The sequence below is a fragment of the Etheostoma spectabile genome, chromosome 4 (genome assembly GCF_008692095.1).
Source record: "Etheostoma spectabile isolate EspeVRDwgs_2016 chromosome 4, UIUC_Espe_1.0, whole genome shotgun sequence".
Lineage (NCBI taxonomy): Eukaryota > Metazoa > Chordata > Actinopteri > Perciformes > Percidae > Etheostoma > Etheostoma spectabile.
The window spans coordinates 22,766,342-22,779,947 of record NC_045736.1 but is presented as its reverse complement, the minus strand read 5'-3'; positions in this window follow the sequence as shown (position 1 = coordinate 22,779,947).

Below are 13,606 nucleotides of genomic sequence, written 5' to 3'. Positions count from 1 at the left end.
ACCTACTAAAGTTGTAGTGAAACAATTGACATATTCAAAGCAATCACTTTTCATGTAATGTTTTTTTTTCTGTTTGTATGTCTAACGCATGTTTCCATTTTTTTTGTTACAGGTGTGCAGCTGGCCTCCAGCTCCACTACCTCTCCAACTATTATATCTGTCTTTACTGGCCTTTCTATATATTAATGGTTATCTTCTCATCTCTCCTTTAACGTCTACATACTAATTTCTTCTATTAATGATTCTCGTCACACTGAAATACTCATCAAAATGGGTCGTTCCAGACATTGCTCTGAAGAACAGCGGACTTTGATTAAAAAGTTGATTGGAGAAGGGAAAACATATAAAGAAGTGCAGAAAACTATAGGCTGCTCAGCCAAAATGATTTCAAATGCCTTAAAATGGCATCCAAAGCCTGAACGACGTGGGAAAAAACGGTCAACTACCATTCGAATGGATCGAAGAATAGCCAAAATGGCAAAGGTTCAACCAATGATAAGCTCCAGGAAAATCAAAGAAGATTTAAAGTTACCTGTGAGTGCTGTTACGATCAGAAGAAGACTATGTGAAGCAAAGCTATCAGCTAGAAGCCCCCGCAAAGTCCCATTGCTGAAAAAAAGACATGTACTGAATAGGTTGAAATTTGCCGAAGGACACATTGACTGGCCAAAGGAGAAATGGCGCAACGTTCTGTGGACTGATGAGTGCAGAATTGTTCTTTTTGGGTCTAGGGGCCGCAGACAGTTTGTCCGACGGCCCCCATGCTCTGAATTCAAGCCCCAGTACACTGTGAAGACAGTAAAGCACGGTGGTGCAAATATCATGTTATGGGGATGTTTCTCATACTGTGGCGTTGGGCCTATTCATCGCATACCAGGGATCATGGATCAGTTCCAATACATCAAAATACTTGAAGAGGTCATGTTGCCTTATGCTGAAGAGGAAATGCCTTTGAAATGGGTCTTTCAACATGATAATGACCCAAAACACACCAGTAAGCAAGCAAAGTCTTGGTTCCAGATGAACAGAATTGATGTTATGGAGTGGCCAGCCCAATCCCCTGACCTCAGTCCCATAGAACACTTGTGGGGTGACATCATAAATGCTGTTTCTAAGGCAAAACCCAGTAATGGTGAGGAATTGTGGAATGTAGTTCAATCATCCTGGGCTGGGATACCTGTTCACAGATGCCAGAAGTTGGTCGACTCCATGCAACACAGATGTGAAGCAGTTCTCAGAAATAATGATTATGCAACTAAATATTAAGTAGTGATTCAAAGTAAAGCAAGCCCTTAAGACATTTTTCAGTTTATACAGTAAATGTTTGAGTTTGTAAAGAAAAATGCAAATACTTTCATTTTTTTAACAGCCTAATATTCCTTTTTCTTCACTTTCTGTAAAGGTAGAACACAAACTTGATCAATTTTGGTCATGTTTTGATTTGGATTTGAATATGCAGTGTTCCCAATGGATTAATATTATGGAATTAAAAGCGATTCTAAGGATTTTGAATGTTTAAAAATTATTCATTTTTTTAAACACACTGCTATTCTGAACAGATTTTTCTTCACTTGTTGCAAGTTACCCTTTGGTTCTGGTTCAAACATATACCCATTTGTTTTGGTTACAAGCATATTTATTGTACTTGATATTTTTTTGGTTGCAAAGCTGCAGATTACTGGTATTTTGATTCTGCATTGATTGGAACCTGATTATTCTGTTTTATGGTTCTGTGAGTTTCTCTTTTCACAGGTTGTCTTCTCCTGTCACTCTCATATTTGATTTGATCTTTTCAATTGGAAAAAACCTGTTTATTATATTTTTGAATTACCCATTTTGTTTAAATATATTCTATTTGGTAACAATTAATTAATAATTAAAATTAGTTGGTTATTAAATAAAATGTTTTTTGGTTCATTAAATTTAAACTAATTGAAAAGACCGGTAACATACTGTACATAACACATTTTGATTAGCTTTTATTACAAACATTGGACTGTAAAAACTAATTTGTAATTAAATCTTCAAATATATAAGTTTCTGATATGAAAGAAAACGGTCTCTTGTTAATGTACATAACAATAAATTGAAGTCCTAATTGTCATAGTATATTTATACTAAAAAAGAACTGTAGTTGTGCCTGGACCGTGTTGAGGTCTAGCTCTATTCCAAAATGTTTGTTTTGAGTCCAAAATCTTCACACCAGAGGTCACATAATCAGTTTTTGTTCACTTGAGTAGTACGTGTGAAAAATTACAAATTACAAATACATTGTATTTTGTCTCTGATTCCCATATTTGTACCTCATCTATACATCCACCCACATTGTTTGCATCAACATGTACGTGCTAACCCTTTTATAAAGTGAAATAAACTGACTAAGTATAAACTGTATTGTTTGCTTATATATCAAAATAAACCTCTGAATATATTTAGGTTGAAGACATTTAATATGGCATTCACAAAACTTTAAATATACAAATAACATAGTTTTTCTTAGAAAAGCAGGAACACTTTCAGATGATCACTCTGACTGAGATGTGTCAGAAAGATGATGTTGCCTTTGCAGAGATGTTGAACAGGATCCGTGGGAAAGAAAAGTCAGAGGAGTTGTCCGAGCCAGACAGAGCTTTGTTGTCACAGGCCGTCACTGAACCAGAACTGTGTCCAACAGCTGTGATACACATTTTTGCAATTTATAAGTTGGTTTACACCACTCTTTAATGTTAGCTCTGCTCCATTCTCACATCACCAAGATTGATGTGGATGACTACAAAAAGGATCCACAGACGGGCAGAATAGCACGACAAGCCATAAACCATTTAAAGGAAACAAATGAGATATGCTTAAACATAGCTGAAAGGGTTAGAGTCGTGCTCACAAGAAACAGACGTGTCTCAAGGTTTGGTGAACGGATCTTTCTCTACGCTAGTCAGGGTAATATCCTCTGAACAAAATGGTGTTGCACATGTCACTATGCTCGGGCTCAAGGGATGATGAAACAGCTGGAAGGAATTCTCGTACCAGAACCAGGAGGTCCGGACAATTTAGTGTACATCAACAGCAGAGGAGAATATGAAACAGAAAGAATTGGTACGCAGATAGTTTCCTTTTAAACTGGCCTTTGCTTGTACAATTCATAAGGTTCAAGGTATGACCAGCACATCAGCTGTAGTCTCACTGAGACACATTTTTGAACCAGACTTGGCTTATGTGGCATCAGCGGAGTGCACATTCTGGATATGGATGAGAGTAAAATATATGCCAACCCACAAATCACTGGAGCCCTACAGACCATGACACAAGTCAATTTAGATGACATGATGCCTCTTCTCAAAATCACACATGCTATGAACGGACATGACACTGACCATTCACCGTAACACAGAAGGTTTGCCATGCAATGTGACTGACATCAAGAGCCACCATGAACTGTGTCTAGCGGATATTTTGTGTCTTACAGAAACTCACCTACAAGGCTCCTTTCTTGCAGACAATCTTCATTTAGACGGCTTCAATCTCTTCAAACGCAACAGACATCTGTCCTACACAAATGTTCCACAGATGGTTAACAAATGTGGTGGAGTTGCTGTTTATGTGAAAGAGCACATTCGTAAAGTACGTGAAAAACAGTACATACATAATGTCACTGTACTTGAGTTTTTGTCTTTGAAGGTTGAAGCCCCAGTGAGTGCTTTGATTGCAGCTGTGTACAGACCACCGGACTACTGTGTGACATTGTTTCTCTCAAATCTGGGAAGCATGTTGGACTCATTAGAGATCATGAATTGCCACCCTATCATTGTCTGTGGGGATTTCAACGAGAACCCAATCCTTGAGCTGTTTCAGTCTTGGGGATATGTTCAACTCATCACTGCTGCCACCACAGATAAGAACTCACTGCTGGACCTCATTTTCATCTCTAAACCACCTCATTGTCTCCACTCTGGTGTGATGAGAACCAATTACAGTTATCATGATCCTGTGTCATGTCCTCTTACAGTCCGTAAAAATGGTATCTAAGTTTTACAGATAAAGAAAAAGACAAAGAGAAATAGGTCTGTACATACTACCAAAAGTGAGTGAGTTAAACATGTATTATTAACTCTTTGATTTAAAAAACAAAATTATTGAAACCTGCAATGGTAAAATACATTATGGTCTAATAATTTAAAGGCCTCTTTGTTTGCAGCTGGAGCCAATGTTAATCTTTCTGCTACAGTAGGCGGGTAAAACAAAAATCCATGTAATGTAAATCCATGAGTATCATGACGTTTTTTTATGATACCTTATTGTTGTTGGTGTCTGTTACTCTTGCTATGTAAAGGAAACCCAATTTTGCGGTGACACAAAATATTTTGCATTTAATTTAGTAAGCTAAAAGATGTTTTGTTTGGTAACCTTAACTTTTGGCAGTATTGGATAATGTTATTGGTCTGTATTTTTTCTGGTAACTATATTGTTATTATGAGATATATTTACATCATATCTTGGGCTGTACATCCCAAGTACAGCCCAAACATTCAGCGGCTGTGCACAGCATGGTACACAGCTGCTATCATTTACTGTAGCAAAAATACATCAGAAAGTATGTGTTCTATATGTAACACACTTTCTGGTGTATTGGTACCTACCAGCTGAAACCCCACATTTACATGCCACCCATTTTCAGGGTGTTCTAGACTCAAGTATGGGACGGCTGTGGCTCAGTAAAAGAGAGATTTTTAAAGTTTGAGGATGTCACAGAAAGAAAACAAAAGCTCAGGATCTAGCAGCTACGGGCAGCAGTTGGGCAGCGACGAGTGCAAAACAAAGTTAGTGGCACAGTGTTATGACAGAGCCGCTGTAATGGCATCGGGACTTAACGGCGTCCAGGCGCGCGTAAAAGAAGAAAAGAAAGGATAGGAGGATGGATTTAACTTACAATAATGGGTGATGGTGTTACTTCTTACTGTTTAGGAGAGATAAGGTTATTGTGGTATTTTATACATTTGTATTGCTATTGTTTGGGTATAGATGGTGATGCTGTGTTGATGTGCTAAACAGCTCATCCAAGAGGTCAAAAGAGACCCCACAATAACATGAAAAGAACTGCAGAACTGCACCATAAGAAAGAGACTGGGCAAAAATGGCCTGCATGGCAGAGTGCCAAGACAAAAAAAACCCTGCTGAGCAAAAAGAAGATTAAGGCTTGTTTCATTTTTGCCAGAAAACATCTTCCCAAGACTTTTGGGAAAATACTCATGTTGACTGACAAGACAAAAGTTAAATTTTTTGAAAGGTGTGTGTCCTGTTACATCTGGCGTAAAAGTAACACGGCATTTCACAGCAAAATATGGTGGTGATAGTGAGAAGGTCTGGGGCTGTCTTGCTGCTTTAAGACCTGGAAGACTTGCTGTGAAAAATGGATCCATGAATTCTGCTGTCTACCAAAAAATCCTGAAGGAGAATGTCTGGTCATCTGTTTGTGACCTTAGACTGAAGCAACAGGGATCCAAAGCACACCAGCAAGTCCACGTCTGAATGGCTAAAGAAAAACAAAATGAAGAATTTGGAGTGGCCTAGACAAAGTCCTGACCTGAATCCTATTGTGATGCTTTGGCATGACCTTAACAAGGCAGTACATGCTTGAAAACCATTCATTGTGGATGAATGACAACAATTCTGCAAAGATAAGTTGGCCAAAAATCCTCCACATTGCTGTAAAAGACTCAATGCAAGGTATTGCAAACGCTTGATTACAGTTATTGCTGCTAAGGTAGCCCAACCAGTTTTTAGGTTTTAGGAGGCAATCACTTTTTTTTGTAGGTTTGGATTTTGTTTTCCCTCAATAACAACAACCTTCATTTAAAAACACCCTTTTCTAATTACATGTGTTAACTTTGACTAACATTTAAATTTATTTGATGATCTTAAACATTTAGGTGACAAACATGCAAAAAAACAAGAAATCAGGAAGGGGGAAAACACTTTTTCACATCACTGTATATTGTTGGGCCTTAAAGATCTAGAAAAAAAACAATTACTGTTTATGCACTATGGTTTGGTTTAGCAAGAATTGCTGTATTGTATTTTTCAATGTTCTTTTTATTTATTTAAAAAAAATTATAAACCATTGGAATGTACAATGGCAGCCTTTCTAAACTGTATGACAACAATTTAATTGTATTCATTTCTTAATATCTCTTAAATGCCTCAGTAGTGCATGCTTAATTTTTATTTTATCACAATTAATATTATTTTTATTATTTTTATTTGATTTTATTTTTTCAGATACATGACAGATGTAGAAGTATTACAAAACAATTACTGTTAAACATTAAGCAAGATTTGGGTTTTTCAAGTAACCAATTTGTTATCAATACGTGTTTCACTCACTTACTTTTGGTATTAGGAACAAAAACTTTTTTTTCTTTGTCCTTTTTTCCATCTGTTAAACTCAGCTACCATCTTTACGAACTGTTAGAGGGCAAGTTTTTTACTTAACTTTGTTTTTGGAAACTTCTTTCTTCATTCATTTGTCATTTGAATGATTTGAAAGTTTCTTTCTGGTGTTGGATCTTTTTACATTAATAATTTTTTCAATTAATTCAAATATAACTTAGGTCAGTCTCAAATCAATTCAATAGTTATCCCTACACATTTGAACATGCATGGACACACATTTTTTACACATTTGATAATTGTACAATCTTTCCAAATGATAGTCCCATTTTACTGGATAAAGCACAAATTGTGTGCTGAGAATGCCAAATAAAATGTACATGGTATAATAAAATGCATTATCATTTGTTAAAGAATTAATAAAAATAATTAAATCAACTAAAATAATTGTTTTGGTCTCTGACCAGTCTGCCCTTGTTAGAACCACTATAGAAACGTAATTGTATAGCACTTTATATATTGCCCTAATCCCAGGCCGGATTTTATTCAAAATACATTTGCAACTTTATGCAAACATTTCTAATCATCTCAACAACTACCATAATATATTCATCAAACTTCTAACAACAGAATGAACAGCAGTGTTCATAAAAACAATATAACAGCAACAATGACTGTAACATGACTAATTATAAAAAACAATGGTAACAATGTCAAAATAATAGTACTTTAATGAACAGCGAAATGTACCTGGTGTATTTTAATGCAGACTAATACAATACGGTAAAACCCTAGCTGCACAGAATACATCTCAACTGTAACTTAGCTGTATCTCTGCCTTTATGAGTTCAAGGCTAAATTTACTGTTCACTCATTCACTGTTCACTGTCGAGATTTTGTGTCAGTATGAGCAGTTGACAACAACACATAAGCCAAAACAGAAACAGACATTCTGTCCCGGAATTTCAAGGGAGAGTGTCAGAGAGGTGACACGTTTCCTCAATATCTGATGACCTATTGTGGTATTTTTTTTAAAATTTAATACAGTAAATATGTTACATATTGGACCTTTATTATTTATTTATTTTATTCCGACACACAGCAAAAAAAGCTGAATACCCCTACCTAGATTCCCCCACCCCAACACACACACACACACACACACACACACACACACACACACACACACACACACACACACACACACACACACACACACACACACACACACACACACAAACGTCCTTTGCTTGTATTTATGTGTTGGACAATCTCTGAACTCTGCAGCACACACCCACACCTTTACAGTATCTCTGTATCTCTCAGTATGTCTGAACACCCCCATTCTCTCTCTTTTTCCCTGTGTCTCACACATAGTCTTTAACCATCTCCCCATCACAGGTATTTCCACCAAGTGGCCACCCACCTATCCAGACCTTGTGAACCACCAGAGGTTGCTATTGCTCATGTATTATACTATTTTCCAGTGTCCTAAATTACACTTGCATATATATCAACATCCTCTTATGACATTGATATTCCCCTCATAACATGCAACTTTTCAGCACACACAAAAAAAGCAAAAGAACCTATTCTACAGAACAGGAGCAAGAGTGTTTTGCCACAATAACTGACAGCTAGGCAGCATTTCAGTGACCGCAAACAAAAAACAGTATAACTTCCTGTTATTGTTTGGGTAATGGTTGTGAAGTGATAACAATACAGACAGGCAGGGTCATCCAGGGTTGCAACAGAGTGTGTGTGGGAAGACAGAGTATCGAGTACAGTATGTTGTGTAAGAGTGTGAATGTGTGTTTGTATTTGTCCACATTCTAGAAGCTTAGGATCAGTTGTTTCAATTTGCAGTGAGAGTACTTTTGTGCAACTGAATACTGAAGCTTGCTCAATTCTAATAGCTAAAGGCAAAGTATCTTTTTAATTTGCATATCTTGCCTAACTGATGTAACATCAGAAAGAATGAAGAGTTTCATTTTAGGATATAAAATAGCTGGTTTGGAAAATTGGATTTTAAGGATTTGATCCTAAAATATTGACAGACTCATTACTTGCAGAGCAATCAATAATTACCATATGAGAAATTATTTTTATATGAGGGTGTACACTTTTGTTTCTTATGATAATTAATTTTAGATCAATTTCAGTAAAATTGGCTTAACTTGACTTTTAAAGAGAAACTCCATGTCTAGAGGCAAGACATGAATAAGCCAATTTTGAACATTTTACATGGAAATATTTGGGGTGCTGGAGGGGGAGAGACACTGTGATATTTTCATTTCAATCTTCATGAACTCTGTTTATCTCATATGTCTGTAGACAAAGATGTTTTAGTTGAGCTGCACGTTATTGCTCCTGATGTGGGTTTTTTCAGGGCAGCAGCAGAAATTTAAAGAATTCTAAGTAATGACAACAAAACTGTCGGTGTGTCCATTTGAAACAAGCCTTCCGTGATTGCGCACCACCCCCACCCGTCCTCCACACACTTGCTAGTAGCCAAGGAGGACATGTAGGATTAAAAAAACGGTGGACTCTTTTGAAGAGGTAATAAGCTTCAAGTGAGTTTCTGAGTGCGAAAGTCAGACTTTTGAACACAGCCACAAAGCGTTGTTTTGAGCAACACATTTGGCAATGGCTTGAATTTAAAGGAAGTTCATTGATTTCAAAAAGTTACGCACTAAAGCTTTAAATGGTGTTAAGTGGTTTGTAGTCCATATCCACTTCATTACACTTCCAGGATTGTGGAGGAAAAAGTTTATTTTGCATGATGTTCCTTGACAACAGCTATAGTGGGTCACTTATATAACTTGTTGATATTGTTTTGTGTTTCATTTATCAATTGTATAACCTGTTTTGAGAGTTACAACTTGTTTTGGTCACATATCAAGCTCATGTTTTGAGAACGGCTTTAGCGCCGGACTCACCAAGGGATTGGCTGGGAGCGAGGACTGGTCCTCCTCGCTCGCACACAATCCCTTGTTTGTTAAGAGAATAAAAGACGCAGGGGTCCCTCGGTCTGGCAGAGTCCGCTGTGAGTCGCGTACGAGATGTCCAGCCACGTTGATGCTGCTCTGCTGCTCTGCCGGACTGACGGCTCTCCAGTCCCATGTCAAGGTAAGGGCTCAAAGTAGTGCATACTTAGCATCACGCATTGATAGAGCATGTGCATGCTTGTTGCTTTGTTGTATTCTGTGGCGGAATAAAAAGACACATTTATTCTAGCAGAAACAGTGTTGGTGTTTTTGTTTGCAAAGTAGTGTTCACTTTGCATCACGTATTGATAGTGTGAGCGTGTGCTCGCAGCTTTACTGTGTTCTGTGGCGGAACAACGAGCACCCTATTCTAGCAGAAACAGTCTTTGAGGTTACCTGCTTACAGCCGACCACCCCGCGTTCCTGTATTAAGATTTCACAAAACAAGGATTGTTCAGGTTCTGCCGGAAATTCCACCGGATGTGTTTCATTTCAGCCGGATGTCCGTTTGTTAAGAGTGTAGTAGGACCCGGACACAGAACGACCACAAGAGGGAATGATGTAACACAAAAACGGGATTTATTCTGATGCCAGAATAATCAACACAAAACAAAAACATACAAAATCCAGACACGGAGGGTGATGTGGGAAATGAGGGAGATCCAAGACAAACGCCGAGAGGGAACAGGAACGCTGTGGCAGAAACACAAGGTGAGTACAAGAGCAAGGCAACGGAATAAAAAACAGCTGTAGTACAAGACCAGTTACCACGGGAAAGTAGGTAACGAACTGGCGCCGAAGAGGTGGTCGGCCCAGGTTTAAGTACAAATGGAGTGGTGATGATGATGATGCTCAGCTGTGTAGTCAGACGGAGGAGGGGGTGAGTGGAAACGCCTCTCATGGAACCGGATAGGAGCGCCCTCTGGCGGCCGATGAAAACACAGACAGACAAACAGGAAAACAACAACAAGGAAGACAGCGGACCCATAACACCGTTACCTTCCTCTTTCTTTGTGTTGGCATTTTAAACTCCGGCAGATTTATGAAGACTATGGTTATCTGCTCGTCAAAAGCTGTTGCTCCGTGCGCTGCTTAGCCTCGCCCAAGAAGATTGTGATTGGTTTAAAAATGCCAATAAACCAGAGCGAGTTTTTCTCCCATCCCGGAATGCTGTGTAAACTCGCTGGAACCTCCTCTACAGCGCTGTGGAGGAAGGTCTGGCAATGCAAGACTAAAAGGTTTGTGTAAGTGCTTAACTATACTTGAAGATGAAGTGATTAAAAATTGTCTTTAATTATACAAATAAATCTGGTTGGATTTGATCTGGTGTATATGATGGGCTTTTTTCATTGCTAGATTAATTATTGGTCAGTTGTAGACTGTAGACTGTTTTCATCAAAAGATATTATACGTGTTCAACATCAGGAGATCCGACTGTACTGATTGATTACCCAGCACTCCATGTGCACCAGATAATATCCTATATTATAACAGTGGCACAGCAGGACTGTCTCAATTGACTGGGCCCGTGGTGAGGCTTTTAATAACATCTAAGACAAGAGGTGAAGTTCATCTCCATGCAAACACGAATATCATGAGATGCTGAGGGTTTGCCGACACAGTTCAACATCCTGAGACTAGTTTTTGTTAGAACGATGAGCATGAGTGAATACATTTTTCTATAATGCAATAAATTGTAACATAAAGTAAAACATAATGTAATCAGTGTGGTTTTACTGTACAAAACAATAAGTATTCATTGTTTTTTCCGCTGTAAAGTACAGTAGCCCCAGGATTCCTTTTTCATTCATACAGCACATGAAAGCATTTCTGCCTCAAGCAACATGCCTGTTCAAATGTGTAACCCCGTGTTGACAGGAGGAAATGAGTCATATTCGCTAAAAATACATATCTTTAAAGTCAGAGTTAGCCTAAGGATGAGTAGTATTCCTGTGAAGAAGTAAAGTCATGTTTAGTGCACACTGCATTTCTCATCAATAATATTTGAAAGGCAACACAAACAAAAATGTTGAGATCATAATATTTCGCTTTGGTCTCCCACAGCAGATCAAAACCCAACTCATTAGGGTTTCTGTTTGTGTTACAAGCAGTTTTTAAATTAGCATGCTTACTTTTTGCGCTGCATATCGTGTTCTTTCATTAGTAGTTTTGCTGGAAATATCTGAATGCCTGAAGCAAGTTTTTCCATATCTGGGAGCAAAAGGTAACAAGTAAATTCAGCTGAAACACAGATTTGTCAGATTAACTGTGAAAACAACCAACTGCTTGCTATTTTGCACTCTGAAACGTGCCATCATTAAAACAGGAAGAAAAGCAGTTGTTGGGAAACACATAACAGCCAACTATTATGTACTTGTTTATGGGGAGCTGCCGCTAAAAGAATTTTCTCACATTTTTGTTATTATAGTAAGAATTGTTGGTCCCATTGCAATATTAGTATTTCCTTATGAGGAAAAAATGTGACATGTCATGTCAACATCGAATTGTAATTAAAAATGGTCTTACTTTCACTGTATGCTTTGCTACTTTGCAGTTCTTGGTTTCATACTACTACTTCTGTTTATTTGATTAGGACGATTACATGCCAGTCAGTCCTGAAAGAGGGTGGTGTGGGCTGTGAAACCCAGTTGAATTGAAAACTAGAAAACATTATTTTTATGACATTCTACTTTATATGAGGACACATGATAGTATTTAGTTTGAATTGCAACATTAGTAGAGAGTAAATTCTCTCTGCAGAACATAGACCATGACAAGCAAGCAAGTTCTCATTCTGATGATATCCAGCATTGATATCAAGCATCTAGTCATAACTAGAAGATTTCCTTTTACAAAATTGTTTCCCGATGTTACAGTTCAATTTCCATACTGATCCAACAAAAGCATGTCAGGTTTGTGGCCCGTTTCTGAACCATTGTCAATAATTAAAAACTTGAAGAGTGAAGGATTAGATCAGACTAGAACTGGCCTACATCTCTGCATGAAAACACAGCAGGTGCTGGTGATGACATATTCTCTATAGGAGGAGGTGTAGTCGTACTGAGGTTCACTGCACACAGTGTACTGTTTGCAGAAGTCTGTACATGAAGTAGCAATCAGATAATCCACATTTGTCCTAGCATAAAACAAACCATCATTCTCTGAAACTGCAGTGTTTTCACTGGATTAAGAGTATATACAGTACATACAGTATGAATGAAAGCAAATTTTCATTTTTCATTTAAAATTAAAAATCAAAATCATGAGACACTAATCCATAGGCTAATACTCATTATAAGTCAAAATGTTGATTTAGTAAGTAAGTAATATCAAACAATATTATTATAATCACAAAATGCTGATAAAAAACTTATGTTTAGCAGGAGATGTGTGTAATGATTCAAAGGCCTAGGACCACTGTAGTAATTGTGACTGAAAATTGAAATCTTAAGATTAAGTGGGTAAGATTAATTTTGATTTAGTATATATTTTTGACTTACCATGAATAGTGTATGTTTCAGTCTTACTTTTTCCTATCAGTTTTTCTTTTCATTGTTGAAAAGGGCTCTTATACTGTACACAGGTACTCATAAATACATTTCCCAACAGAGGAAACTTTTACTGATGTGAATGGGCAAAACGTAATTTCGGTTAGTAAGTGTTTCAGCATTGAACTAAAATAAGACGATGAGCAATGCATGTGGAGGCAAAGTCTATCCCACCTGTCATCTTTGTTTGTTGCTTGCTTGTACTCCCTCAGCTGTACTAACACACCACCCCGCTGTGGGGTTTTAGTAATGTGGTTATGAAAGCCCATGAGTGTAGAGATAAATAGGTAGCCTTTGATTAAGATAAATGTTGCAGAACAATATATGCAATGATGCTGCAGTCTGAACAACTCCTGGGGATGCTTGACCCAAATGCAGAGCTCCATTTCATATGAAGGGTGAAAGGCAAGCTAAGAAGGCCAGTGTGTTCTCTGTGGAGTCTTGAACAAGGTCATAGTTACTTTGTTTCAAGTGTTTTCTCACAGATTGTGTTAATATTTTTCTTTTCTATCATTCCAGATGAGCCTTTTTACAGTCTGTGTCATAATGTTTTAAATTGTGAATTAAAAATAGGTTTTGGGAGCATGACCCCCATACTCGGGACTGCAGCCCCCCACCCTCATTGTGGTACTGCAATCATGACAATCATAAACGTTACATGTTTGGTGTGTGTGTGTGTGTGTGTGT